This window comes from Podarcis vaucheri (genome assembly GCF_965113315.1).
Source record: "Podarcis vaucheri genome assembly, chromosome: 2".
Lineage (NCBI taxonomy): Eukaryota > Metazoa > Chordata > Lepidosauria > Squamata > Lacertidae > Podarcis > Podarcis vaucheri.
Window position 1 is genome coordinate 89,841,316 of NC_138760.1, and position 27,801 is coordinate 89,869,116.

General features: G+C 43.0%; 1 long non-coding RNA gene across 1 annotated transcript in view; it reads right to left on the bottom strand.

The window, feature by feature from the left end:
• Positions 1–21,719, bottom strand: part of LOC309525465 — a 56,596-nt gene extending 34,877 nt beyond the window's left edge. Inside the window, exons 1-2 of the long non-coding RNA XR_014216314.1 lie at positions 21,646–21,719; positions 21,057–21,153 (exon numbers count right to left, since the gene is read on the bottom strand). This is a non-coding gene — a long non-coding RNA (uncharacterized lncRNA). The remainder of the gene's footprint in view (positions 1–21,056; positions 21,154–21,645) is intronic.
• Positions 21,720–27,801: the final 6,082 nt, after the last annotated feature.

The following is a 27,801-nucleotide window of genomic DNA, read 5'->3' on the forward strand; positions in this document are numbered from 1 at the left end:
AAGGGGCTCCTGCGCCTTCTCCTTCGCCACCCCTCCCGGTTTGCAGAGCGGGCGTGTTTGTGTTTGCACTTTGCAACAAAAGGCAAGTACTACAGCACAATACATGAAAAAGCCAGCAAGCGAGGGTTTACAACCCTTGCTTTCAAAGGGGCTGCGGGATTGCACACCAGCAATATAGCAATCCAGCCAGCCCATAGGTCATCTCTCTCTCTCTCTAGCAACCCCACAGCTGCAATGAGAATGAGCAAACACAGCAGCAGGGGGAAGATTTAAACCCGGGAGGGGGCGAGGCGTGCGATTTATTCATCTGGCACGTGCGGAGGGGCCGGGTCTGGATCAGCTGTATTTAGTTAGTGAAAGGGCCAAAGAAAAGGAAGCAAGCGAAGTTCGCCAGAGAGAGGGAGGGGAAGGGGTAAAAAAAGGAAAAGACTTTGAATACCCCTACGGTTTAGAAGAAAGAAAGAAAGAAAGGGAAAGCTGCAGGTGTTTGCAAGGCGGCGGCTGCCGTCGTGGAGCCACAAGGCCAGGAATTAGCAAGGGAGAGGCAAGTTGCAAAGGGGCTAATGGTGTTCGGGACAGGGCTTTGCATTTTTCTTGCCCTTCTTCAATGCCTGGATGATCCGCGGCCCGCAGGCCGAGGCGGCCGGGCGCTGCCAACGCACGTGGCTTACTTCAAAGGGGAAGGAGGTCTGGGGCAGGAGACGGGCCCAGCTCGGCGCGTCATGGCGGGAGGCGCTCGCGGGCTCCAGAGCCTCTTCCCTCGCGTAGGGAGCCTGGGCGGCCCTTCTGCCTTGCAGGCTGCAGCCCTCGCCGCCGCCCCCCCCCCGCTCTGCACAATGAAGCGTGTGGGAGCATTCAGCCCAAATTCCTCGCCCGACTGGTTTTTTTCTCCCATTCAGGCCCTTCAAAACCCCTTAAGCTTCGTTAGCCAGCTAGTGCCAGACGCAGGCCGCGGCGCCCGTTTCCCTAAACAAAAACAAAAAAGCAAAGCGAAATCTCCCTCAGTTCGCCCTTTCCCAGGCGACCTTTATACTGATTACTGTTTTCACAAAGTTTGCGCGAAGGCTAAAGGTTTATGGGCCCCTTCAGACTCGCGCATTTCATGGTGGCTGTTTTCCGCAATACATACTTCATACAGTTAATAGCACGTTAGTAGTGGATTTGTAGTGGACCCGCCACATATCCTCCTGCTTCATTTATTGTTCTTCATCCTCTCCAGTGTTACCATATGGTTTCCCTCTGGAGGGGCACTCTTGCACTATACAGTGCAAGAAAGGTGGGTGGCACCCACACTTTGCACTCTTTTCTGGCCCCTGCTAAAAAAAAACTTTCTTAAGGCAAGCCTATCCAGATAGGTAGACACTGTCATGAGTTATAATCCATTTTAACTTACTATTTTGGTTATTTTTGAAGACCGGACCCTGTTGCATGCAGCGATAGACATACAGCCTGGTGATCTGTGACCCTCTCTCCATGAGGAGCAATGTTACTTGTAGGTCATGCATGGGTTACAAAGACTAAAACTTACTCAAATGAAAATTCCATATGACCAGAATAATTCCTAAGAAAGCAAAAACCAGGTCAAAGCAGTACAGTTAGCTTTTGATTCAATTTGATTTAATATTTTATTCCACTTTGTGAACAACAAATGTTGAGCTCAAAGCAGTTCACAATAATTGCAATAGCATTGTTGAGGGGCAAACCATTATAAACACTATAATATCAAACATAGTAACATAAATAAAGCAAACAACAAATTCATCAAAACAATACAATTCAGTAAAATAATAATAACTACAATTCTTCCATTCTTACCATTCCATCTAGTAAGAACTCAGAAACGGCAATAGTAAGAGATCTTTGGCCTCATAGACCATGTCATATCAAAGTGGGGTTTCCAGTGCATTGCCACCCAAAATGTGTCCAAATGCATTGTAACTCTTGGAAAGAGAGACGTCCTAAAAGGATGTATTTGCAGTGCTTGTACATGTTTAAGGATTGCTGTCACAGGGAGCTGCTTCATTTTGGAGACCCAGTTGTTTTCTAGGGTAGTTCTCCTTATGCAACAGGGATGATTAATCAATCAGATAGGATTTCCCAGAACTGAAACTCCAGTGTGGGGGAATTGAGAAGAACCTACGAACAACTGGAATATACCCAAGAAAAAACAACAGGCTTTACATAGTATCTGAATAAGGGGCTTTGGCAGGAGCTCAGAGGAGCAGTTTAGAAGCATTGGCAAGTTGTACTGCAGTAGGCATGGAGTATCCGTGCTTCCTTATTTACTGCTTGACTGGAACAAGAAAGAATTGAAATAAAGATACAAGGATTGAAGGCTTATTTAGATTTCAGCTTCTTTTTTGGTGGGGTGGGGAGAGGCAAGAGCAGCATAACAGAATCTTACTTCAGTTCAGGAGGATTCACTCAGAACAGTTCTTGCAGGATTGACAATGCAACTAATTATGCTTTGAGCACTTCTCCCAGAGATTTTATGATGTTCTGTTTGGAGGCAAGGGTCCACACTGCAGAGCCCAGCAATTGCCTGTCTGTGAAGGCAGCACAATCTGGATAATACAAGGGGTTACGCAGAAGTGGTCTTTCTTTGGCGATCACTCTTAGCTGAGTAAGATTGTCTTCCATGAAAATGGTCTTAACAATGAGCCCATAAGTGACTGGAGGCCAATTCTGGATCCACATGTCCTTCCACAGTGGGAATACAGGTTTCCGGGTGGGAGTTGATCACGGTGAGGGTTTGCCAAACGTGCCTTCCTCTTAGCTCATTTTTCCTTTTCACCCTGAGTTTGTGCTTCTTCAAAGTCCATGACACCTTTGGTAAAGGCTTTTCTCCAGTTGGAGTGTTCGCAGGCCAGTGTTTTCCAGTTATCAGTGCTTATACAGACATACCTTGGGTCTCAAATGCCTTGCGACTTGAACGTTTTGGCTCCCAAATGCTCCAAAGTGAGAAGTGAGTGTTCCGGTTTGCGAACGTCTTTTGGAAACCGAACATCTGACGTGGCTTCCAATTGAGTCCAGGATGCTCCTGCAGCCAATCGGAAGCCGGGCCTTGGTTTTCAAATGTTTTCGGAAGTCGAATGGACTTCCGGAACAGATTCCGTTTGAGAACCAAGGTACAACTGTACTACATTTTTTTATGTTTGTCTTGAGAGAATCTTTAAACCTCTTTTGTTGTCCACCAGTATTTTGCTTTCCGTTCTTAAGTTGGGAATAGAGTAGTTGCTTTGGAAGACGGTAAATAGGCATCTGAACAACATGACCCGTCAAACAAAGTTGATGTTGAAGAATCATTGCTTTGACACTGGTGATCTTTTCTTCTTCCAGTACACTGATATTAGTTTGCCTGTCTTCCCAAGTGATGTGTACATTTTTTCGGAGAAACCATTGATGGAATCAGTTGAGAAGTTGGAGATGGTGTTTATAAGTGGTCCATGTTTCATAAGCGTACAGTAAAGTTGGTAGTTCAATAGCTTTGTAAACAAGAATTTTGGTTTTCCTGTGCATGTCCTCAAACACTCTTCACTTCCCCACCTTCCACAGTTCAAAAGCTGCTCAGGCTTCCTAATGGCTGCCATTTACAAGCCCAAAACATGTATCCTATCCTAATGTGTATGAGCAAGTGGAATTACACGTTGCACACAGATCATTGAGGTTGGAGATGAGTTTGCACCAGGGATGGGGAATCTGTGATTCTCTGGTTGGACTCCCAAGTCCCATCAGTCCCTGCTGGTGGGGCCAGTGGTCAGGGATGATGAGAACTGCAGTCCAATATCATCTGGAGTACTACAGGTTTCCCATTCTCAGTTTTATGCAGAGGTTACTATAGGGAACCCAAAATACTTTTCCAGATGGCTATCACCAAAGTGAACATTGTGGGGAAATCACATTTTCTTAGCACTCAAATGTAATCCTTCGTTGCTGAGTTTGATGCCATTTCCCCCCAGCTAATGCTGCTGTTGCAAACCTAGGTGTTACGTGGCTGCAGTTGCTTGGAGGCCCTATTAGCTAAAGTGGTTGTAATAAATGTAGGGGTTACTCGTGCGCAAGTTGGTGCCACTCCTGGCTAGTTTGCCTTGTTAAACCTTTTCTGTCTGGACAGCCCTACACTTCGTGGCTGTTCAGTCGCTAGCAGAATATCCGTCAGTGGGCGTTTCTTAAACCTTTTCCAGCATAAAAGTTGTTTGACTCCAAGTCTCCTCCTACTCTCCCTGCGCGGAAGTCTTCTGCGCAGGGAGGGCGTGGGTAGCGGAGGACCCGTGCTCTCCTCGCTGATCTCTGGCGAGGAGTCCTGGAGCCCCCTCGCCGATTCCCCCATCTGCCCCCCTTTATCCCTGGTGTTACGCTGATTTCCTTCCCCAGCTGGTGAGCCGCCTCTCCCCCTGCTGGGCCCTTCTCCAGCATCGTTTGAGAGCCTCGCCTCCGCCTCTGGCTCCGATGTCAGTTCCCTGACATTGGTGCTTCAGGTTAAGAACAGTTTCAGGTTAAGAACGGACCTCCGGAACAAATTAAGTACTTAACCCGAGGTACCACTGTACTTTGCAGGATCAAATTGATAACCCAGAGTAGCAATCAGCCTCTTAATGCATGCAGGCAAACTTTCTGAAGATGAAGTTGGGAGTGTCGAACCAGGAGTGGGGAGACCCAGGGTTCAAATCCCCTGCTCAACATACACCTCTTTGGGTGACCTTGAGCCAGTTGCTATCTCTCAGCCAGGCTTACCTCTCAGGATTGTTGTGAATATGAAGTGGGGATGGGGAGAGCCATGTCTGCTGCCCTTGTGCTCGCTGGAGCAGAAGCAGGACATAAATGAAAATTATAAAATGCTCTAACCCTTCTCCCCCAGGCCACAGCGGTGCTTTTACAGGAAGATGCCCTGTAAAATCAAGAGGCTTCGAAAAAAAACGGTAGTTATTTGCTCAAATGCATACAATCCATCTTTTCTAACAAACAGAATGAGGTCATGCAAGGACATCTGGTATTAGGGTGATGCACCATATTGGATTGCATTCCACTCCACCACTTTGGAATAAAGCTGCACTTACTTTACATGTAACTTTAGGGATGACATACAATGTGCGTCCTTGTGCTGGGGGACTGGGCAGAAAAGAGTTAGTGGGGTTTTAGGAATTTTGCTGATGTTTTTTGGAAGAGGGGGAGTGGGAGCGGAGAAGATCCCTTGGCATTCCCAAACAGCTGGGAATCGACTGGCTTATACTTCCGGGGGCCATTTAAATATGGAATAAATAAGGAAGATGTTGTTCATTTTGTGTGAGTGTCTAATCCCACATTCTGAATACAAATGGATTTAACCTTGTCCCTTCGAAAGAGCTGGGGACAATCAGAATCATCTTTACAGAAGACTGCGCCTGCTTTTAAATTAGCTTTTTAAAAAGTAGCAGCCATTCTCTCCTTTCCATTTTCCAATTCCCATTCACTGTCAGCGCAGATAAATACAGGCAGGCCAGGGCTAAAAGCTGGCCTAAAGTTCAAAGAAAAGTACTGGGGGGGGGTTTCCTGGGCCTCCAAAAACGCCTGCTGCCAAATGTTGCTGGTCTGAAGCCATGCAAGTCCTGCATTCGGACCCACTGTTGTAAATAGCCAATAAAGTGTTGGTTTTATTGCATTGATTGCATCAATTATTAGAAATTGCCATGAAAGAAGTATCGTTTAAAATAAACACATTCTTAACTTTTTTTAAAAAAAAGGGGGGGAGCTACAGTATTTGAACCTATTTGGGTTAGTAGATTGCCAGTTACTACAAGTGATGGATCCCCCTCCCCCCCAATCTATTTGCTTTCTTAAGGAATTTTCTTCCAGGATAGAACAATGGATACTTTGAATTTCAAGTTCCCGCTCACTATCATGTGAATCTCTCCCTAACCCAGTTGATCCCACTTCCTAAAATTATTCTGAAAATAATAAAACAAAATGTTAATAAGCTAACAGTGTTTCCACACACAGGGGCGTTGTTCATTTTTTTAAAAAAATGCTTTTTATTAAATTTTCTTCATCACACACTTCCAAGAATAAACACAGCCAATATACATTAAAAAGACATTAAATAAGAAAAAAGAGTTAGAAAAGTAAGAAAAAAAAGAAGAAAGAAAAAAGTATACATACAGACAATTTACTAAAAGCGACTTCCTTCCCTCCTGATTTCGGATTTCTACCTTTAATGATTTCATCATACAGCTGGTGTAGGTTTTTAGTTTGTAACATTGGAAGATTTAAGTCAGACCTACTGTAGTTGGTAAGTTACTAAGATTACCTTCAATATATACCATAAATTTATTCCAATCTTCTTTTAACTTTGTATTTTTTTGATTTCTAATTCTTTGCGTCATTTTTGCCATTTCTATAAAGCCATAGAGTTTCAGTTGCCAATCTTTCACCGTTGGTAAAGTTGGGTTTTTCCAATTTTGGGCAATTAGCATTCTAGCTGCGGCTGTTGCATATTGGAAGAGGGTTTTATCTTTTTCCGGTATTTCTTTTCCCACCATCCCTAGTAAAAAGGCCTCTGGTTTTTTGGGAAATGTGAGTCTAAAATTTTTTTTCAATTCATCATATATCTGATTCCAGAATTTTTTTATTCCCTCACACGTCCACCACATATGTATGAAGTTCCCTTCATTTGTTTTGCATTTCCAGCAGGCCTTGTTACCGGTCTTATACATCATATTTAGTTTTTCTGGGGTTAAATACCATCTGTATATCATTTTTTCTAAGTTTTCTCTAATTGCCGCACTTGCTGTAAATTTTATTCCCTCATTCCATAGTTTTAACCATTTCTCATGTTCTATATTGTGCCCCAAGTCTCTTGCCCATTTTACCGTAACTTCTTTAATTTCTACATCTTTTGTGTCATGTTCTAATAAAATATTATACAATTTGGATAGTAACTTAGATTTACTTTCAATTATTTCGATTTGGAATTTTGATTTCTTTTTGCTCATTCCTACTTTCTTGTCTTCCGTCCATCTTGCATTAATTTGATGGTAATGTAGCCAACCCTTCAATTTTTCTTTCAACTCCTCATACGGCCTTAATTTCCAGCCTTCATGGGAACTTGTCAGTAGATCTTCATATGTTAAACTTTGTTCATCCAAATTTGTTTTCTTAAATGATAAAATATCTATTGGGGACAGCCACCAGGGTGTTTTGGGTTCTAGCAGTTTTCTGTTTCTTTCCCAAACTTCGTATATCGGGCCTCTGATAATGTGGTTCGAAAAGCTCTTATGTACTTTTCCTTTACTTGACCAAAGGTAGGCATGCCAGCCAAACCTGTTTTCCACCCCTTCGAGTTCCAGTAGATCCTTGTTTTCGAGAGTTATCCAATCTTTCACCCAGCATAAGCAGGCCGCTTCATAATACAATCTTAGGTTGGGTACCGCCAGTCCTCCTCTCTCTTTTCGATCCGTAAGTAGTTTGTATCTAATCCTTGGCCTCCTTCCCTGCCATATAAACCTTGAGAGGACTTTCTGCCAGTCTTTGAATATTTTAGTCCCTCTAATAACCGGGATATTTTGGAAAAGGAACAACATCTTAGATAAGATATTCATTTTTATTGCCTCCATCCTGCCGAGCCACGAAAGGTTTACTCTATTCCAGACATCCAAATCTTTTTTAACTTTATTCCAGGTCGTTGTATAATTATCTTCAATTAAATTTATATTTTTAGATGTGAGCCAAATACCTAAATATTTTATTTTCTTAGTTACTTCAATTCCATGTTGTCTCTCTAGTTTTTCTTTTACCTCATTTTTCAAATTCTTTGTTAATATCTTGGTCTTTGATCTGTTCAATTTGAATCCTGCTAGTCTGCCATATTCTTCTAATATTTCCAACGCCTTCTCGGTGCTCCTTTCCGGTTCTTCTAAAGATAACATCAGGTCATCTGCGTAGGCTTTTAGTTTAAACTCCCTTGATCCTATTTTGATTCCTCAGATGTCAGATGTTGATCTTATTATATTTGCCAGGACTTCTAATACTATAATGAATAAAAGCGGGGAGAGGGGGCAGCCCTGCCTGGTTCCTTTTTCAATTTGGAATGTATCTGTAAGAGTGTTATTTATTACCAGTTTGGCCGTTTGTTTTGAGTATATTGCCTGTATTCCTTTCAGAAATTCTCCCTCTATTCCCGCTTCTTCCATGGTCTTTAATAAAAACGTCCAAGAGACATTATCAAACGCTTTTTCTGCGTCTATAAAAATCAAAGCCGCTGGTATGTCATTGTTAATTTCCAAATATTCGATTAAATTTATGGTGTGTCTCACATTGTCTTTCAGGAATCTATTCGGTAAGAAGCCTGCTTGGTCTTTGTGTATTAGATGTATCAGGCATTTTTTTAATCTGCTTGCCATAATATCGGCATATATTTTATAATCGTTGTTCAATAAAGATATTGGCCTGTAGTTTTTAATGTGCGTTTTATCCGTATCCGGTTTTGGGATTAATGTTATAAAAGCTTCCCTCCACGACTCAGGTATTTTTCCTCCCCTTAAGATATTGTTCAAGGTATCACATAGTGTCGGTGATAATTGACTTTCTAGGACTTTATAATATTTAGCCGAGAGACCATCCGGGCCTGGAGCTTTTCCTATTTTCATTTTTTTTATAGCATACTGGACCTCTTCTATACTTATGGGTTTATTTAGTTGGAGTCTTTCTTCCTCTGTAATGGTCTTCCCTTTATGTCTCTTCAAATATCTGTCTATTTGTGTTGTATCCTCTTCCCCTTTTTTGTATAATTCCTCATAGAACTCGAGAAACTTCTTTCGTATTCTTATTGGGTCTACTATCAGATCTTCCTCTACCTTTATTTTGTTTATCGTATTCTGCTTCTGTCTTTTTCTCAGTTGCCAGGCCAAAAATTTCCCTATTTTATTCGCTGACTCGAAGTATCTTTGCTTCATTTGTTTGATTTTCCATTCAATTTCTTGATTCGTCAGCATCAAAAATTGTGTTTGTAGGATTTTTATTGTTCGAATACTTTGTTCATCCTTCGGGTGATCTATTAATTTTTTCTCATACTCTCTTAGTTGCTTAAGTATTTCTTCCTTCTGCTGTCTTATCTTCCTCTTATAGTTATTTGCTGAATGAATAAGCCTCTTACTACCGCCTTACTGGCGTCCCATACCACTTCTGTGTTTGTTCCTGTGTTCAGATTCAAGTCAAAGTACTCTTTTAGGGTAATTTTGGCCTTTTCAATGATCTCCTCATTTTCTAGTAAATATTCGTTTAGTCTCCATCTGAAGCTTCCCTGTGTTGCACCTTTAATTTCTAAAGTTATCAAATTATGATCTGATAGTGTTCTTGGGTGGATTTCACAGCTTGTTGCTCTTAGGGTGAGTGTTCTCGAGGTCCAAATTTGATCTATTCTACCCCAACTTTTATGCACTTCTGAAAAAAAGGTGAACTGTTTTTCTGTTGGGTGTAGATGTCTCCATATGTCTATTAGGTCTAGGTTTTCTTCCAGGTCTTGGAACGATTTCGGCAACTTTCCTTGATTTCGTTTTCTGTTTTCGGTTTGTCTGTCAATTTCTGGAACCGGCACCGCGTTGAAGTCTCCCAGTAGTATCATCTTGTTGTCATCTAAATCTGTTAGGGCTTGTTCCAATTTCTTAAAAAACTCAGGTCTATTTGTATTTGGAGCATATATATTAACTACATTGATCTTTTCTCCCTGGAAGTTGATTTGAACCCCTAGTATCCTCCCCTCTTCATCTTTATATATCAATTTTGGTTCCCATTTTTCCTTCACATATATTACCACTCCTTTTTTTTTCCTCCTCCGTAGAGTTTATAAATTCCATACCCAAATACTTGTCTGTTAAGACATGTTTATGCTTTTTAGCTACATGAGTTTCTTGGATACAGATTACATCCATTTTTTCCTTTTTCAACACATTCGCAATTTTATTCCTTTTAGCTTTTTCGTTCAAACCATTTACATTCCAAGACACAATTTTAAGATTCCTTGTCATTTTTATCTGCTAGCAAGTCAGTAAATTCCCAGTTTAAGTTTCACCGGTTTAAATTCGGTTGGGTTCTTCTTCTATTTGCTCTTCGATTTCTTCCTCCTCCCCTTCCTCCCCCTCTTCCTCTTCCTCCCCACCCTCTGCTCCTCCTTCCCTTTCTGGTCCCCCCCTCAAGCTCTCCTCCCCTCTCTCCTCCCTCCCTCCCTCTCTCCACGTCGTTCTCCCACCCCCCCCCCGAGATCTTTCTCCACGTCGTTCTCCCACCCCCCCGAGACCCACCCCCCCGGGGCGTTGTTCATATTATGTGCAATGACCTCAAAATATTGCTCCATATTGTTTTCCCATTTAATCAGGACTGCAGAAAATCTGATAGTAATTTTGGGTTAAATGGGGGGAGGGGGGTATAGATGTTTTGGTGAGGAAGATGCCATTTGGAAACTCTGAAAAAAATTAATGAGCAGCACCAAATCCACAATAAACCAGTGTGGAAGCACCCTACATAAAATTTTACTGGACTTGCAGGTGCTGTTTTTCAGTGTTTTATCATAATTTGCTAAGGGGATATATATGTCCTGGCAGACAGATTTGCTTCCCCTCCCCCAGCAGCACCCTGTGTATCTTGCTTATTTTCACTGTGTCTCTGTCTAGAAATTTGGCTGTGGAAATTGTTTGCATTGTTTGCTTTGATTGCCATCATTATATGTTCAAACCGGCAACAAAATTCTTCTACATAGGGAAAAATTCAAGAGAAGGATGTGGAAACATGGAGCATCTCTTCAGAACTTAAGAACGTTTCGGCATTATAGCAGAAGAATATAGCCTTTACAGATACATTTTTTGCCCTGTCTAAAACCTTTGGTCTGAGGAAGGCAAGTGCTTTACAAAGCTCAGGAGTATTAGGCTAGGTAGATGAAAGTGCACTACTGTTTCTGCTTGACATCGTAGTACAATGACATCAAAGTACAAAACTGGTTAAAATACTTCTTCAAAATGAAATGCAGTCTTCACGCCCATTCTACCCTTTGGTGCCATGTTTGAAGTATTCCTGAGTTTGTCTTTCTCTTTCTTATTTATTTTCACTATCCGGATGTCATTCAAGGTGGATAATCACATTATTTTCATCATCACTAACACATACTTTATATTTATACAGTGCTCCTTGCAACCTCCCTGTTGTTGTTGTTGTTGTTGTTGTTGTTGTTGTTGTTGTTGTTAAGAAGCCAAGTTAGCCAGTATTATTCCCCCCCCAATTTTGCAAGTGGGGGGGGGCTGAGGCTAAGAGAGCCGGGGTCACCTAAAGCTCTTCCAGACAACTTGTTTATGGCGCATTCATCCCGATTTGTTTTTACAAAGTTTGTCTGAAGTTTATACGTTTATCCATTCATTCTGCACTTTTGTTTTGCAGCGATTGTATGACATCATGTCAGGTGATTGTTATCCCACACTTTGCAGCACATTTGCTTACTGTAAAAAGGCCAGTTGGGAGTGGGTAGGGGGGGGTGGGCTCCATTAACAGATAAAACACAATAAAGTGTCAACAGCATACAGAGAATGGCTGTAGTTCAGTGAAAGAGCATCTTGCATTGCCTGGAGAAGTTCCCAGGTTCAGTCCCTGCCATCTCCAGTTAGAGATGGGAATTTCTCCTACCTGAAATCCTAGAGAGTTTGCTGCTACTCAGTGTAGACAATGTTGAGCTTAGATGGATGAATGGTCTGAGTCCAAGGCAATTTCCTATGTTCCTATGAGGGGAGCATAAAAATAAGTAGGAAAACAACCAGCCCAAACCAATTCTATATCCAATGGGCCAGCTAAGCTGCAGAAAAAGCAGGCCACTACAAACTGAAACAGCTCCAGCAGCCCATCTACCAAATCAAAGTGGCTCCAATTAAAAAAAACAGAAGGAACAAACTGAGCTTGAGCAATACTCCATAAAGCCAAGGTAAATGGGACCGTCTGACACCTAAAACAAAATTGGGAAGGTAGCAGCTGGACCTCTTGTCATGAAGAGTTCATCAGGCCGTAGAAAGTATAAGCCCACCTGAAGGAGGGCCACCAGGGATGCTAGTAAAAGAGCAGGCAATTCTGTTTCCCTGATGTTTCTAAAGTCAAAAATAGCACTTCGATTTGTGCCCATTGCACACCTGTAAACTGCTTGCTGCAAGTGAGTTTTATTCTTCTTGTCATCCGGGTCTCTGATGACAGAGATATGTGCAAGCGGTAGGGCCAGTAACATTCTTTTCTGGACAAGTGTGACTCCTCTGGACTTGTTTTCCAGTCTGAACTAAACCATACTCAGGCAACAGTACCAGACCCCTTCTGCTTCCAGTCATCCGAGTCCTGTGGCAGAGACTTTCATCAGCTGCTGTGGCTGTAGATGACGGCTCATGTAGTGTGTTTTTTGTGGTAGCTGGAAGCATGTAGGCGAGCATTGATGCCTCTGGTATATGACGGTCTTTAGATGCCTGTTGCATAGTTTCATTCTGATGACTAGAAAACAGACCATCCAGATCAGGCAGGAGTAGTGTGGAAGTCACTAAAATGCTGGGAAAGCCTCTATTTCATAGCCTGCAAACAAACAAGGGCATTTTTGGGGTAGCTGCATGTTTTTGGTATCCAAACAACAATCCCTCTGTGTGCCATGCCTTCCCCCCCCCCATTTCCCTTCAGTTTTTTCCTAGAGCCTGCTGTTAGTATGCTTCATTTCAAACTGCCCTTTGCTGGAATACATTTCCTTCACTGTTCCAGAAAGGACAGCTGACTTCACTTTGCCTGCCTAGGTTTACAACCCAAAATGGAAGCGTCTCCCATGGTCTGCAGATACAGGCTGCTCCTAGCGCCTATAGGCCGGGCGAAAGGAAAGAGCAGCCCCACCATGGCTGAGGCGTCATGACGTGAGAGACCAGCTTTCTCCCTCATGAAGGAACGTCGAAGTCTATTAGGGGAGAATGGTTTTAATTACTGACATCATTTCTAAGCAATTTTGCTGAAAAGTGACCATTTGTGGTCAGGGAGGGCACGTGCTGGAGTGGGGGGGGGAGCATATGTTTTGAGGCTGCAGAGGGGAAAGTTTCCATCCCACAGCAAAACTGGCTTAATAACCATTGCAAACCCAGCTCTATTGTTTGAAACTGAAATGCTCCAGTCAGTTGCTAGACAATAAACCTGTTGCTCCGAAAAGAAAGCAGTGGGTCAAAAGAGATGTTGAGGCTTTGGCTCTGTCCTTCTTTGGTGTCCTGCAGATTGTTCACACACTCTGATTTTCAGGAAAATACACTGTTGTTTTCATAGCGTACAATACAGGCCATACTCCCAAGCCTAGGGTTGTAACCAGTGTCTTTTTGTATAGTGTTCCGCTGGTGCAGTGGGGCTTCTTCTGTTGCATGAACCCAAAATCTGCTCCAGACGGCCCCCAAACCACTTAGTGCTGATTTTAAGTCTGCACAGGGGACAGGAAAGGAAGAGGGAGCTCTGTTGGGTGCACAGCAGTCTGATGTGCCAGCCAAACTGCAACATTGGATGCAACCTCTCATTTCTGATAATTTTTCACTGCATAACACTTGCATTCAAAGTTGATCCTGCTGAAATGGCAGCGATTGTGTCAAGAAAAGCATTGCACATCACACACTTCCTTGAAACAAGCTGCTGTTGCTGCAGTTTTCGGTTTCGTGTTGGGAATCTCAACTTCCTTTCTTCATTAATTGCAACTTTATTTTATAAGCTTGCTTTATTTACGAATGAATGACATTTCCAACCCACTCTTCATTGCCAGTGCAGTTCTAGACTAGGTAACTATTAAAACAGATCAACATAATAATAATCACCGGGGTGGGGGCAGATAAATTCTAACCAGCCAACATTAAAATAGACATAAGTTCTGACCCCCAGCAAAAGGCTGGCATCAACAGCTTTAAAGAGTAAGTACCAGCCATTGCATATCTCAGAGAAGACAAAATTCCAGAAGCTGGAGCACCATCAGCATGAGAGAAGGCATTCAGGGATCCGGGCCCAAAGCTGTATACATCTTTGTAAGTCAATACAAGTACCTCAAAACCATGAATGTCACTTGCTTTAGAAGCTTAGTGGCTGGATGGCAGATAACAAGAGTCTTGTATTTGTTGCTGGCTTGCAGGATCTGTAAATTCATCTCTGTGATGAAAGGAGCTGAATCACCATGCACAGATAGCAAGCTTGGGCCCTTATTCATTGCAACATCTTCTGCTTACTATATTCATCCAAGTTATGCTAATTCCTTGCAGAGATAATGCAAACGAGTCTCTGGAGTACATTTATACCGTGGTACCTAACTTTTGCCCATCTGGACATTCTGGACTTTGGAGCACACACCCTCAGATAGTGACAAACATTACTTGTTTTGGAACTTCGCTTAGTACCGGGGACAAAAGTTTGTACACGAAGCAAGTTTTGAGAGAGGGAGCAAGGCTTGCCACTTCATGTTTCTAATACACTGTAATTTTGTAATGCCGAACCTGTGTTATCCCTGGTTATCTGAGACCCTACTTATCTGAAAGGACTAATGCATGCTGGTAACTTGTAAGGTTTACAGGGTCTCAGGCAGCTGCCTCTTATTGTGCAGGCAGGTAACTGCAAATTAGACTTAATCATCTGGTTCACCTCATCGCTGCAATACGAACCATGTTTAAATGTTACCTCACAAATGAGAAATAAAGCGGTTCAAGTACGCCAAGCCTTCATCAGATTAAATCAGAAACAAAGATTTTATGTACAGACAGACCAAAGTGGTTGATTTCCAGCATGGGAATGGAGTCAAGCTGTATCATAACTGCTTATTAAGGTGCCTGGAGATCTGGAGAAAAGGAAGTGGCGCAGCATGGCAGGGCCTTGTGAAGATTTCTGTTTACAACTCTACTGTGCTGCATTAGCGTTGGCCAACAGAGAGATCATTTTGGCTGAATGAATTGACTGAAGCGATTTAGTCCTGATTCAGCGGAGTGATCAGGGAGGCAGTGGTGCTAACTTGCCTGGCAGGCAGAATCTGGGTACCACTTTGTACTCTCAGCTTACCCAAAGGAGGAGGAGGTACATGTAAGTTTGATCCCCACAACTGACCTGCGCTGTAACAGATCTGCATGTGTAACCCGCACGTGACACGTGGATTGCTGTTACTGGGATGGGGGGGCCACCGCCTCTCTTTGGTCTGGCCTTGATCGCTGCTTCATGTCCCAGAAGGATTTTATATTTAATTTTCCTTTTTTTAAAAAAAGGAAATGAAAATTTAGGAGGTACAAATCATGAACATTTTCCTGCTGTGTCGAAATGGGTTCTGAATTTTTCTTTTTTCTTTTTCTCCCATATAATTGGAGCACTGGTCAGTTTCATAAGTACTGTATATCTCCCGACTCTGTGCGCTAGAATCAGAGCCATGCAGATAAGGCTGTCATCAGAGATAACAGCAGTCAACAACCCACAGTGTCATTATCTCAGCAAAGGGAAAAAAGCAGGCAGCTCCCCTCAATATACAAACTGCAGCAGTTATATATGTCTCCTTTACAATGATAGATGGGATGGGATAAAGGGGGAATCTAACAGAAAACCTTCAAAGCCTGTCTGATTACATCCTCTCTGTTCCAAATGGTGAATATTCTTCCCCCCACCCCACCCGCCCCCACCGCCTTATGCAGAGCAAACAATGTGCTTCCCTGTGTGTGAGAGAGCCGTGAGAGAGACCAAAGTGGCTGCAATAGAAAACTCTCACTCCCATGAACCTTTATTCAAATGAAATTTCTTAAGATGAAATAATGAAGCACTGATTGTCAAATATGCCCAAGTGGAAGGCAAACAAATCTGTCAGATCAGGGCTTTTTAATTTGAAAAAATAAATAGAATAAACGTGAATTTATTTGCAACCGCTTGATTCCTCTCAGGAAACATTAAGCCCTCCCTTTTACTTTGCATTCCAACTTCAACAGCATAATAATCTTCAGAGTATGCCTATGTTGTGCAAACTGCTGAGACTGAACAGTCTGCAGTTGTGTGTGTGTGTGTGTGTGTGTGCGTGTGTGCACCCGCGCACCAGAACCAACTTCACCGCCACAGACTGCTGCTCCCAAACACTGACTTTTGTCTCAGCACCAATATACCGAAACATCTTCACAAAGGTAACAACATGTTGTAATTGCCCTTTGAGTGTGCAGGCAAATTGCAAAGCACCAATCCAGTTGATTCCAATTAAACATCCTCATCAAAGAACACTGAATTCCAGAAGCAAAATGTATCATCATCATCGTCACCATCATTATTATTAGCAACAACAACAACAACCATAATGAGACGTGTGCAAAAAGCAAAAAAAAAAAAGCATTTAAAAATTGTTTCTGGCCCTGTTTTCTTCATGCTCATTTCTGAAGTGACAAGAAAGACACAAAGGGGCATTTAATTAAATCAAAGGGTAAGGGAGAGAGAAATGGCCATGGTGCCTGCTATTATGTTACAGTTCACTAAAATGAAAACTTATTTTTAAACCTCTGGTATTAATTTGAGATTATTCAGATACTTAATTAAAAGTGCAGCATGTGTTAAATATTATTTCAACAAAGATTATCATCAAAACCCTATGTAATAAGATCCTCCAGTGCTTAGAGCAATATTTTATGCAAATTTTCTGTGCCGCCAAATGAAGGTCCCTTCCTCCCCCCCCCCTTTTTTTTTGGCTCTGCAATTTGCTGCAGCAAAATGCTCCAGCCAGGAGGAAAAGTTTCTATAATAGCAAAAATACTTATAGATAACGTAATGCAGGATATATCATCTTGGCGGTAAACATGCCTTCAAGATCAGCTCCTTTTGCTGATAACGCCTTCATCTAAATAAATAGAGAACAAATCCTGCAGACCCAGAGTCTACGATTCTGGCTGCAATTAATTGGGGTAACTTTGCACTCCACAGAGGCTGCAAAAATCAGAGGAGAATTTGGTTTTATGGGAATCTTGCTACAGACTGCAAGCTTTGGCCCAACCACTACCTGTTAGGAATTGGCCAAATAGTCTTATTAGAGAGAAATGAGATTGTAAACTCTGTAGGATGAATATTTCTTCTCAGAGCCTGCTCCTTTACTCATGTGAGCAATCCCAAGTCTGATAGGCCTTATCATATGCATAATGTTGTCAGCATCTGGTGTTTGCCCCAAACTTTAAGATACCTGTTTTTAAATTTCAAAAATTAATGCATTCTGAACAATTCATTCTGATTTAATGCAAACCACAGTGAAGTAAAAATGAGTACTGTTGAGACTCATCATACCTGTATCTGCTGAAAGTTGGCCACATAAGTCAAAGCTAGCAAACTTCACAAAGCAAAGGCTTGTGAAGAGTGATGCACAGGTAGTGAATTACAATTTTAGGTGCCTTAGGTTGGAAGATATTTAAGACTTTTAAAAAAGGATGGTCTGCAATCGCTGCATATTGAATTAGCACAAGTCATGTTTACTATTCAGTAAATAGTTGTTCTCCTGGATATGCATATTAAAAGATGTGAAGCCAGCTCAAGTGTAGGCAAAACAATTATCACCAGTTTGTTGATTGCTTCAGCTATGACCTGTGAGAAGATTAAAAACCTGCAAGACCTTTGAAGATCTGAAATTGTTGTTTCTGTTGCATGATAATAGTATGAACATGACGGCACTCAAACAAATAGTATAATTCCACTGCTTCAGTTTCTCTTTAGGATGCTGGTCTAACGAAACAGCCTAGGACATAAATCATTTTTCTTGAATCGCAAACCATGAAAATGCTATATAGCTCCTAGAATCCCAAGACTTTAAATGGCGACATGGTCTGAAAAAGTGGTAGCTGGTAAATTCCCCTGGCTCTGGAAGGAATGGTTTAAAAGCATGAATAGTAACAATAATCAAACAATCCAAAGGAGCAAGATGCCAACCTTTGCTTTGGATTGTGACTCAAGAACAGGAAGAGGCTCCTGTGTATTTATACACTGAGCATTAAAAGTAATTCATTCTGACCACCCTGGATGTTTACTTAAAAAAAATAACAGGAAGTAAATTGGTGTGTGAGAGTGAATGAGTGAGAGGTGTATGCGTGCGCGCAAAATGATGGAATTGGCCAAATAAATGCTCATTGGTATTGACAGTTTTTGACTCTTCTCATATCTGTTTATGGATTTAAAAAAAAAAAAACAAAAAAAAACTTAGGAGCAAGAACTCATCTACTAACTTGTTTGCTAAGTGTAACAACATTTTAATCATAATTATACAAGAGCTTTTATTTTTAAACGTGTTCATTTATATGAAATGAATCGGAACATCTTCAACAGATGGTATATCTTACCTTAACAATGGGGAACACCAGCAATTACACACACACACACACACACACACACACACACACACACCCATACAGCCATTTCTATGACTTAAGTGAACACATCTATGTTTATGTGTTCTATTCATTAATCAAACCCTTTCTGGAAGAATCATTCTGTTACAACATCATACCCATTTGCTCTGTGATTTGGGTAGAAGTTGAGTAGCATGTTCCATGGGGGGGGGATAAGTTGCCTTCATTTTTCTCAGTGACATAACAAATTGGAATTGTGGTGATTTCATCCTGAAAATCGGGTATGAATTGCAACTAGAAATACATTATAAATACAAAGATATTACTTCTGTGCAAAAATATATTATTATTCCCTCATATGTCCAGTTTATAGGCCAGTGTAGCAAAAGTGGAGGTTTATTTTTGGATTCTCTCTCTCTCTCTCTCTCTCTCTCTCTCTCTCTCTCTCACACACACACACACACACACACACACACACACACACACACACATATCTAGCATCAAAAGAAGCAGGATAGCACTGCCCTCTATTGGCCTGTGGGGAGAAAATCAGACTCCTGGAGAGAAGTTTACGGAGAATGAGGGGGTCTGACATCCTTAATCTCTTCTGCCTGCTAATTAAAGACTTCTTGGACCTATCAGTTGTCATGAAGGAATCAGTGATTCTTTTTATTGTGTCATTTTCATCCCCATGACAACTGAGTCCAAAGGACAATGAAAATATACAGCCTGATGAAGCTGTTAAACAAGTATGAAAATGCCTGTGTTTTTTGCCCAGCAGTCTAAACAATGTGATAATGGCAATAATAGCTCTATTCACAACACAGATCTCTCCCAGAACAACTCTTGTAAACTTTCACTATCTTAACTGTTAAACAAAACTTGGACTTTATCAAGAACCCTTTGTGCTTTTATCTCACCACTTTATTTATGTGCTATGAAATGATCCAGATAAGTGATAGAGCCTATCCAGGAAACTGAGAAGCGGGGAAGGAAATTCATGCAAAAGAAGCTCAAAAGCCAGGCGAAAGATACAGGGCTCAGTGAAACCGAAGGAGAGCAGCAGGGAGGAAAAGGAGAGATGGGAAGAGTTACAGCTCAGGAATACCAGTGCAGAATTGCTGCAGGCAGCTTGCTGGAAAGGCCTTGTTGCAAATAAAAAATAAAAAAGTTTTAAAAACCTGAATGCAGCATGGGTTCTCTGTGTTTCTTGTGCAAGGTAAACGCCCCCGTTTGTCTTCAGAGTCCATCCACATGACTGCAGAGCGTGTGGCTGGTAGCTTTCACTTGTTTGAGCCAGGCTTGCTATTTATTTATGGGGAGTAAGTTGCATGGTCCCCATCGCCCTAGTTTGAGGCACCATCACTCAATCCCTTCCTGGAAGGTTTGTGATATTACTGACTGTGACCGAGGCAGGTTAATGGTAGAAGCCCTTAATCCAGTGCTATTTTTCTAGAAAAAGAGGTGCCAGAACTCACCATGAAAGCCTCCCTTGTTCTCTTATAATGACAACGGTGCCCACCTGAGAGGTGTCGGAACTGAGTTCTGGCTGGAAAAAAAGCCCTGCCTAAAACTGCTATTTGGGCTGAGGGGAAACGCTAACAGAATTCAAAACATTTCCTGCTTCTGATGGATCCAACATTTCTCTGCAGAACCAGAGGTGTGGCCAAACATGGAGGGAGGGGACTAGCAAAGTAGTCATAAGGGGACATCCTGCAGCCAAGCTCCATGCAGGAGGTGCTTTGTGGTATAGACAAGTCTGCTAGCAGGAAGAAGTTTATATATGGGCTCCAAAGGGCAGTGGGCAATTAGTACATAGAGGGAGAGGTGGAGCAAGGCAAAAAGTTGGCGAAGCCCAAGAGTTTTGTGATTTTTCAAGAGGAAGATGGTGGCTCAGGGAATATGGCTCCATCTTCCAGAACATCTTTCCTGTTCACAATTCCTTTTAGCTATTGTTCCTATGAGTTGGAAGAACATTGAGGGGTGCTTGTTGATGTTGTTTTTGTCCCACAAAAACAAAAGTTTGCCATATTGGTGATGTAAAGAAAGTTCATGGAGGGAAGGGGGGACACCCTGAATTAAAAACAAACCCCTTAACTTCAGTTTAATCTCTCTGATCCTCATTACTTTCGGAAAATAGATAAAGTTAAGGAGACACAGTTCTCAACTCTTTTGCCTTTATGACCCTGTTATAAACCTTGATGGCTTGTCACAAGCACACGCCAGAATCACAGCCGTGGACATCTGCATCTCTTTCACACATTCTAGCAATTCTGCTCGGGGTTGTAATGTGCTGGCCGCGAGAGCCTGAGACGTGGATGGGGACCCCGAGTGGCAACGTGAAATGTGTTTTCAGTTTGGTCATGCTATTTGAGATAGCTGCTTGAATTCACGACAAATAAATAGAAAAAAGGTAGAATGTAATGGATCTGGCTTAATGAGATTTATCCCTGTAAATTAAAACTGTTTTGGCCAGCCGCGAAGATCTTATGTTTGTTTGCTTGTATGGTTCAGGGCATGGTGCTCATTAACACCTAGAGACACTCAGATCACATGTTAAAGCCAAAAATCCTTCACACCCTATAAAGGAAAAGTCAGCTATCTGTGACCAATGGCCTCCTAGTCACAGGCTGCTCAGCTACTCGGCCCACAACAATAAGGCACCGTTTGAAATCCCTAATGTCCTTTAATTTATTTATTTTTAAGTTACTTATTCTCTCCCCTCCCCTCTCTTACCTTCCCTTTCCTCGTTGGTTTTTCTTTTTAAAAATTTGTAGTCAGTTGCTTTCAGCTGTGGCACAATCCTGCCAATCCCTATTAGTCTCAGCTGTTTCTGCAAGAGAATCAAATGTGTGATTCATGCTTTTCCTCTGGAATCAACGGGACTTTAGCATGGTTAGCTTTGGTTAGGCTTATGATGAGAAAATTCAAATGTAAATTAAGTTACAGATTGGCTTTAGGAATGGCCTCCTAAGTCCCCCTCAAACCTCAGTTGCCTACGGCAAGGCTGCCACGCCTCTCTGTGACATCACTGCAGCTAAGCCAGTGATAGGCAGCAGTCCTGATACTTCTGCCTACATAGACCCATTTAGAAGACAGTTGCTCAGCCACTCATTGGCAGATGATATAGCAAGTTAAAACCTGACAGGCTAGTCAGGTTGCATGTGTCAAGCAAGAACTAGCAATTCAAGCATTCCTGCTTTGACCTTTATTTCCCAAGAAGTTGGTGAAAAGCCATTCAGGACCACCACAAACAGACAATTCTGTGCAATGTGCATAGAAATGTCAGTTTCTTAGTCAGGGCTTTTATTCAGCCAGAACTCACCAGAACTCAGTTCCGGCACTTCTCACGTGGGAACGAGGCAGGTGTTCATGGTGGGTTCTGACACCTCTTTTTCTAGAAAAATAGAAAAAGGGAATCAGAAATAAAGTTTCTGACATCAGTGTCGTCTAGCTTTGAATGGATGTTTGTTGATTTATTCTCGTTAAAAGCTAAATGGCTGAAGGCAGGAGAAAAAAAGCAGATTGGACACATTCATGGAGGAGCTGGCTATCGGCAGCTTCATGTCATGATCAGAGGAGGAAGTATGCCTCTGAATGCAGGGGGACAAGGCGGAGAGGACCAATCTGATGTTATTGCTTCTATAATGCAGAACAACACCTCTCTCTCTCTCTCTCTCTCTCTCTCTCTCTCTCTGTGTGTGTGTGTGTGTGTGTGTGTTTATTTAGAGATTATCTGTATTTTCAATTTATAAACATTAAGAAGCCAAATCAAGTACTGAACATTTTGATAGGAAGCTCAGTTGACCGGTTAGCGAAAACTCTCTGCCTTTCAAAAACTGGGCCACCTCCCGCAATGCCTCGTAATTGCCTTGAAAACTCCCCTCCGTTTTCGGAGAGGTTGATTACCTAAAATTCTCCAGTGCTGCCCTCTCTCCCTATTATGGATAGATAATTGAAGCTGTACAGTACACACAGACAGACAGAACAGCAACAATTATCTTTCCACTGATATGATATAACCATCAATAATGTGTGCACAGCATACCCTACAAAGGCTCTTTTGTGTATATGGAGGGAGATACATAGATACAGTTGCAGCAGCCCCTGTATCTAGTTAAGAGTTGAGCGTCGGGAGACCAAAAATCTACTTGTCACCCTTATTACTACTGCCTTTGTGCATGACCTTGGGCCAGGTATTTACATTTTATACATATCTCTCTTCGTCGGTAAGCCCACTGGGCACTAACTCTGTTGTATTCGCGTTCTGCAGCACTCCTAGTTCACATTCAGTTGTTAAACACCTTTTAAATAAAACAGTGATTGATTGTACCCGATAGAAGTGCTGCATAATTACTCCCCCCACATAAAAAATAAAACCCTTAAGGTATTTCAGGGATGGATTGAGCCTCCAGTCTCTTAACCCAGGAACAAGCCTGCCGACTGAGTTCATGGTAAAAGCAAGTGCAAGAGTGCAAAAGCAAGTGAGAGCCAGTGTGGTGTAGTGGTTAAGAGCGGTAGTCTCATAATCTGGGGAGCCGGGTTCGCGTCTCCGCTCCTCCACCTGCAGCTGCTGGGTGACCTTGGGCCAGTCACACTTCTGTGAAGTCTCTCAGCCCCACTCACCTCACAGAGTGCTTGTTGTGGGGGAGGAAGGGAAAGGAGAATGTTAGCCGCTTTGAGACTCCTGAAGGGGAGTGAAAGGCGGGATATCAAATCCAAACTCTTCTTCTTCTTCAAATGCTACTTCCTGGTTCACGGATTTCCTGGTTCCTGTTTTTCTGGAAAAAAGATGCTCACCATGAACACCTCCCTCTTTCTCTTATAATGGCAATGGCATTCACCTGAGAGGTGCCAGAACTGAGTTATGGCTAAGAAAACGAAAACCCTGACTGCAACAGTGGTGCCTCCCCTCTCTGAGAACCAGCAACTTGAAAGCCCTGGGATGTATGAGTCTCCTTGCAACCCTAGCCAAGTGAGTCCTGTTGCATTCAGATAAATGCGCTCGGAGCTGCAGCCTCAGTTCTCATGCTTTTGTCCCAATCTTCCGACGGTATAACTGCAACATAACTTTTGCAATGACAACAACATATGTAGTCAAGCAACTTCAAGATGAAAATGGACAGCCGCTCTTGCCACTCACAACTTTAGAGAAAAATCCAAGATTCCGACGTATAATCGCATCCAGATTGCCTTTGCAGTTGTTTATTATTTATTCAAACCCGCTTCTTTATTTGCCCAGCTATTTTTGCTGCGTTTTATCAATGCACATGTGTTGCAATGGTATTGTAGTGAAGCATGTGGCTGTGTGCCAGTGAACTGATGGACTTGAACACAGTGTCAAACGGCACATGTTGCAGCTCTAGAATTAATGTGAGAAATTCTCCGCATCAAACCAGGATTCAGAAGAAACAGAGTGCAGGGCAAAGAGAAATGAGAAAAGGAAGGGAACGGGGAAAGCCTTCTCACCCCCTTTATGTGGGGCACAGCCCAAAGACATAGGCTCAAGAGCAGTGACCTACCACCACTCGAAAGGGGTGTGGGGATCATATGATGGGGGTCTATGCCTATCCATGAATCACACATTATCCTTCATTAATGGTGGGTGGCAGGCAGGAGCCAATCACTCCTGCACCTTGCCCCACACCCAGGCTGTGAGCAGGGGTCGTGGCCTAGTGGTAGTGGATCTGCTTTTCATTTATGAGGCCACAAGTTCAATGCTGGGTCCTGTCTGAAACCCTGGAGAGCAGCTGCCACTCACTGCCTAGGAGGCTGTCCTGTTCTAGATGGGCCAATGGTCTGGCAATGGCAGCTTTCTCCAAAGCAAGCCACTGCGGCTGCCTCCCCCACCTTTTGTCTCGCAAGCGCCTGAAATTCTGTTTTTAAAGCATTGCCATGTGGCGATTTCTTTCTAAAACCACCCTCTCTGCTGGAGTGCTGAGGTGAGGGAGGGTGGGAGGGAGATCATGTGCTCACTTAAAACCTTTTATTTCTCTTGTAACACGGACATCTTGGAGAGGAGATTAACCAAAAGAGAGCAAGTGAGAGAGAGAAGCAAATGGTATTACTGATGACCTAATCCTCTGTCTCGCAGAGAGAGAAAGAGGGAAGAAAGCCTCTTGCGATCGCGGAGGAGAAACTTGCCTTGTAAACTTGTCTCTGGTTTGAAACAGAAACAAGAATGTGTGCGGCTGATACAGAGACACCACTGGAAGCGGGGAAGAGCTTAGCAAACCTGAGATTTTCCTTTTTTAGAGCAGCAGAGGGTATTACAGCTGTGTCCTGTCTGCAAAATAAATAAATAAATAACCCTGTTGAGGAAAGCAATGAGCTGAGCAAACTTCCCTTTAGCCATACTGTAATCGCTTATTGGTATGTCTCCCTCTCTCCCGCCCCCCCCCCGGCCAACCAATCCCTAGCATCGTGTATATACAGTATACACCTTTAGATCTTGCTTGCTATGGACTGAAAAGTTGAAGGTGCTATGAAAGAGGCATTGTTGCCAACAGCATGTACAATCAGCCCACATTTGGTAAGCCAGCTTTGTACTTTTGTGTCGCACGCTAAAAGCCTGTAAAAGCTGCTTGACCAAATGTGGCAGCGGGATAAAAGAAAAGTGTCTATGCATCCTCACTGCTGTTCATGGTAGCTGTTTCGTATCACTTTCAAACCTCTTCCCCCAACCTTTCCCCTTTCTGCACCAGGTTGTAGGACAGTTAAACTATGGTTGAACTCGTACACGATGTAGCGATGGGTGCTGACTCGGATGGCATTAAAAGATTAGACAAATTCATAGAGGGTATATAAAGCCATCAAGGGACACGGGTGGCAAGGGACACGGGTGGTGCTGTGGGTTAAACCACAGAGCCTAGGACTTGCTGATCAGAAGGTCGGCGGTTCGAATCCCCACGACGGGGTGAGCTCCCGTTGCTCGGTCTCTGCTCCTGCCAACCTAGCAGTTCGAAAGCACATCAAAGTGCAAGTAGATAAATAGGCACCGCTCCGGCGGGAAGGTAAACGGTGTTTCCGTGCGCTGCTCTGGTTCGCCAGAAGCAGCTTAGTCATGCTGGCCACATGACCCGGAAGCTGTACACCGGCTCCCTCGGCCAATAAAGAGAGATGAGCGCCGCAACCCCAGAGTCGTCCGCGACTGGACCTAATGGTCAAGGGTCCCCTTTACCTTTTTATATAAAGCCATCAGTGCCACTGTTGAAAGCAGTATGCCTCTGGGTACCAGCTGCTGGGTAGGAATCATAGGCATCTGGTTGGCTGCTGGGAGAACAAGATGCTGGACTGATTGGTCCTTTCCACTGATCCGACACACTTCTTATGCCCTCTTAACTACAAGGGTGCGATTGCTCCCCAATTCTGAAAAACAGAATTGCCCAAGCCCAAATTTGGGAGTTGCTATATGAAATATTATTTAAATAATGTAGTAAGCTGTTATTCTTGAGTCATTTGCCATGCCCCTGTAGCAGTTTTCTCCATGCCAGGAATAAATGAAGTGGATTGTGTTGGTGTAAGCAAGGACAGCCTAACTGCATGGTGAACAGTGTATATCGCATGAGATAATGGCCATCATAGCAGAATAACTTCATTTGGCTTCCACCTGGATGCTGTAGCAAATAGGCCTTACCTGAGTATCTTCGAGATAGGTTTTCATGCCCTGCTGGATCTATGTACATTCAATGGCAAGCCTAGGTGTGGAATGGACCAAAATGCGATGGTTAAAAGCAATTATTGCAGGAGCCCAGGAACTGTCTCCTGAAAAGGTGATATGTTTGCTCCATGAAACATGTGATTTTCGCTATTCTGACTCCTTCTATAGCCAAGAACTAGGTATACTAGGCCTGGAGAGCTCTAATTGTCCTTCAGAACCTCTCTAAATCAATAAAGTATCCTATTTCAGTCTCCCCAAAGACAAAAGGAAAGTCTTGGTGGCTCCCCTGACAATGCAGATTCTCATGCCCAGGCCTATAGAAGCAAAGGGAGCAAGGAGTGTGCTTGCACTACCTCAGAGCAGGTTCACAGGGGAGTGACACAGAAGTAAAGAAAAACTGTACTGTGGAAATTATTGGGTTGCTGTGGCATCATTGATGTATGCAATAAAAATGGAAATATTAAAAAAGGAACCACATGAAATTGGCAGGGGAAGAGAAAACGTGTTTTTTCTCTGTCAGCCTGGCAGAGTTTCCCATTTACTCTGCATCCAGTGTCCTCCCACCACTTGTTTCAGAAGCAGAGCGCACATACCACGAACCACAATCCACATCTGTCTGGTAGTTTCTTGAGAAATACGATGTTTGGATGTGTATCCCCTAAATCAGCTTCACTCCAATTTGGAAATGTAAGCCCATGGATACTTTATTGCCCCTTTTCTACTCGATGAAGTGGGCAAACAGTGGAGGATTTGGATGCGCAAGTGCAATTTGACATGGTGTGTTTGAGGAGGGGCATGGAACAACCTCGCTGTGTTTTAAGCTGGTAACGTGTTAATGGCCTAAGAATCACATTATGGGGCCACAAGCAGATGCATGAACAGATTAATATGGAGGTGGGTTCCCCCCCCCCTGTGAACCAGCATTCCTAGATGAGACACAACCAACCCAAGACGACACATGACCAGCCCAAAGCCACCACCACTGCAGAAAACATGGTGGGATACATGGACACCATCTAAACAGAGTAGTAAAGGTAAAGGGACCCCTGACCATTAGGTCCAGTTTTGACCGACTCTGGGGTTGTGGTGCTCATTTTGCTTTATTGGCCAAGGGAGCCGGCATACAGCTTCCGGGTCATGTGGCCAGCATGACTAAGCCACTTCTGGAGAACCAGAGCAGCACATGGAAACGCCGTTTACCTTCCCGCCGGAGCGGTACCTATTTATCTACTTGCACCTTGATGTGCTTTCGAACTGCTAGGTTGGCAGGAGCAGGGACCGAGCAAAACAAGGGCACAAGCTTGGTGGTAAAACCAGGCCCTCCCGCGGTGCTCATGGCAGGAGCACGCCATGCGTGAAGTGGCTCATAAGAGTCGCAGGAAATGAAGACACACAAGCGAGATGGGTGGGTGCTGCTGTCCCTTCTGCTTTCTGACTTCAAAGGGGGTGGGCGATTAAATCGGGGCATCTCTGTAGAATGGGAATGGCTCGGTTTCAAGGGACACCGTCTTTTTACATACTGACCTAGCTGGAGAGAAAATGTATACATCTAAGTCTGAAACCTGAAGTGTTCTGCGAGGGAAAACGAATATGTTTTAGCCTTAAAGGGATCACAGACTGCAATTATATAATTCTTGTCAACTGATGTTAAAGATAGGCTGGAAAGAATGTATGCTGAGGCCCCGTAATAAAATGAGCTCCTTTACTCCTTTCAAATGTTTGTAAGGCTTGGAGGTTATCCAAAGGTCAAATACAGGAAAAGTCTTGGTGAACAGAAAACATAATCAAGAGCTTGCTTTTTTTCTTTTCTTTTTTTAAATA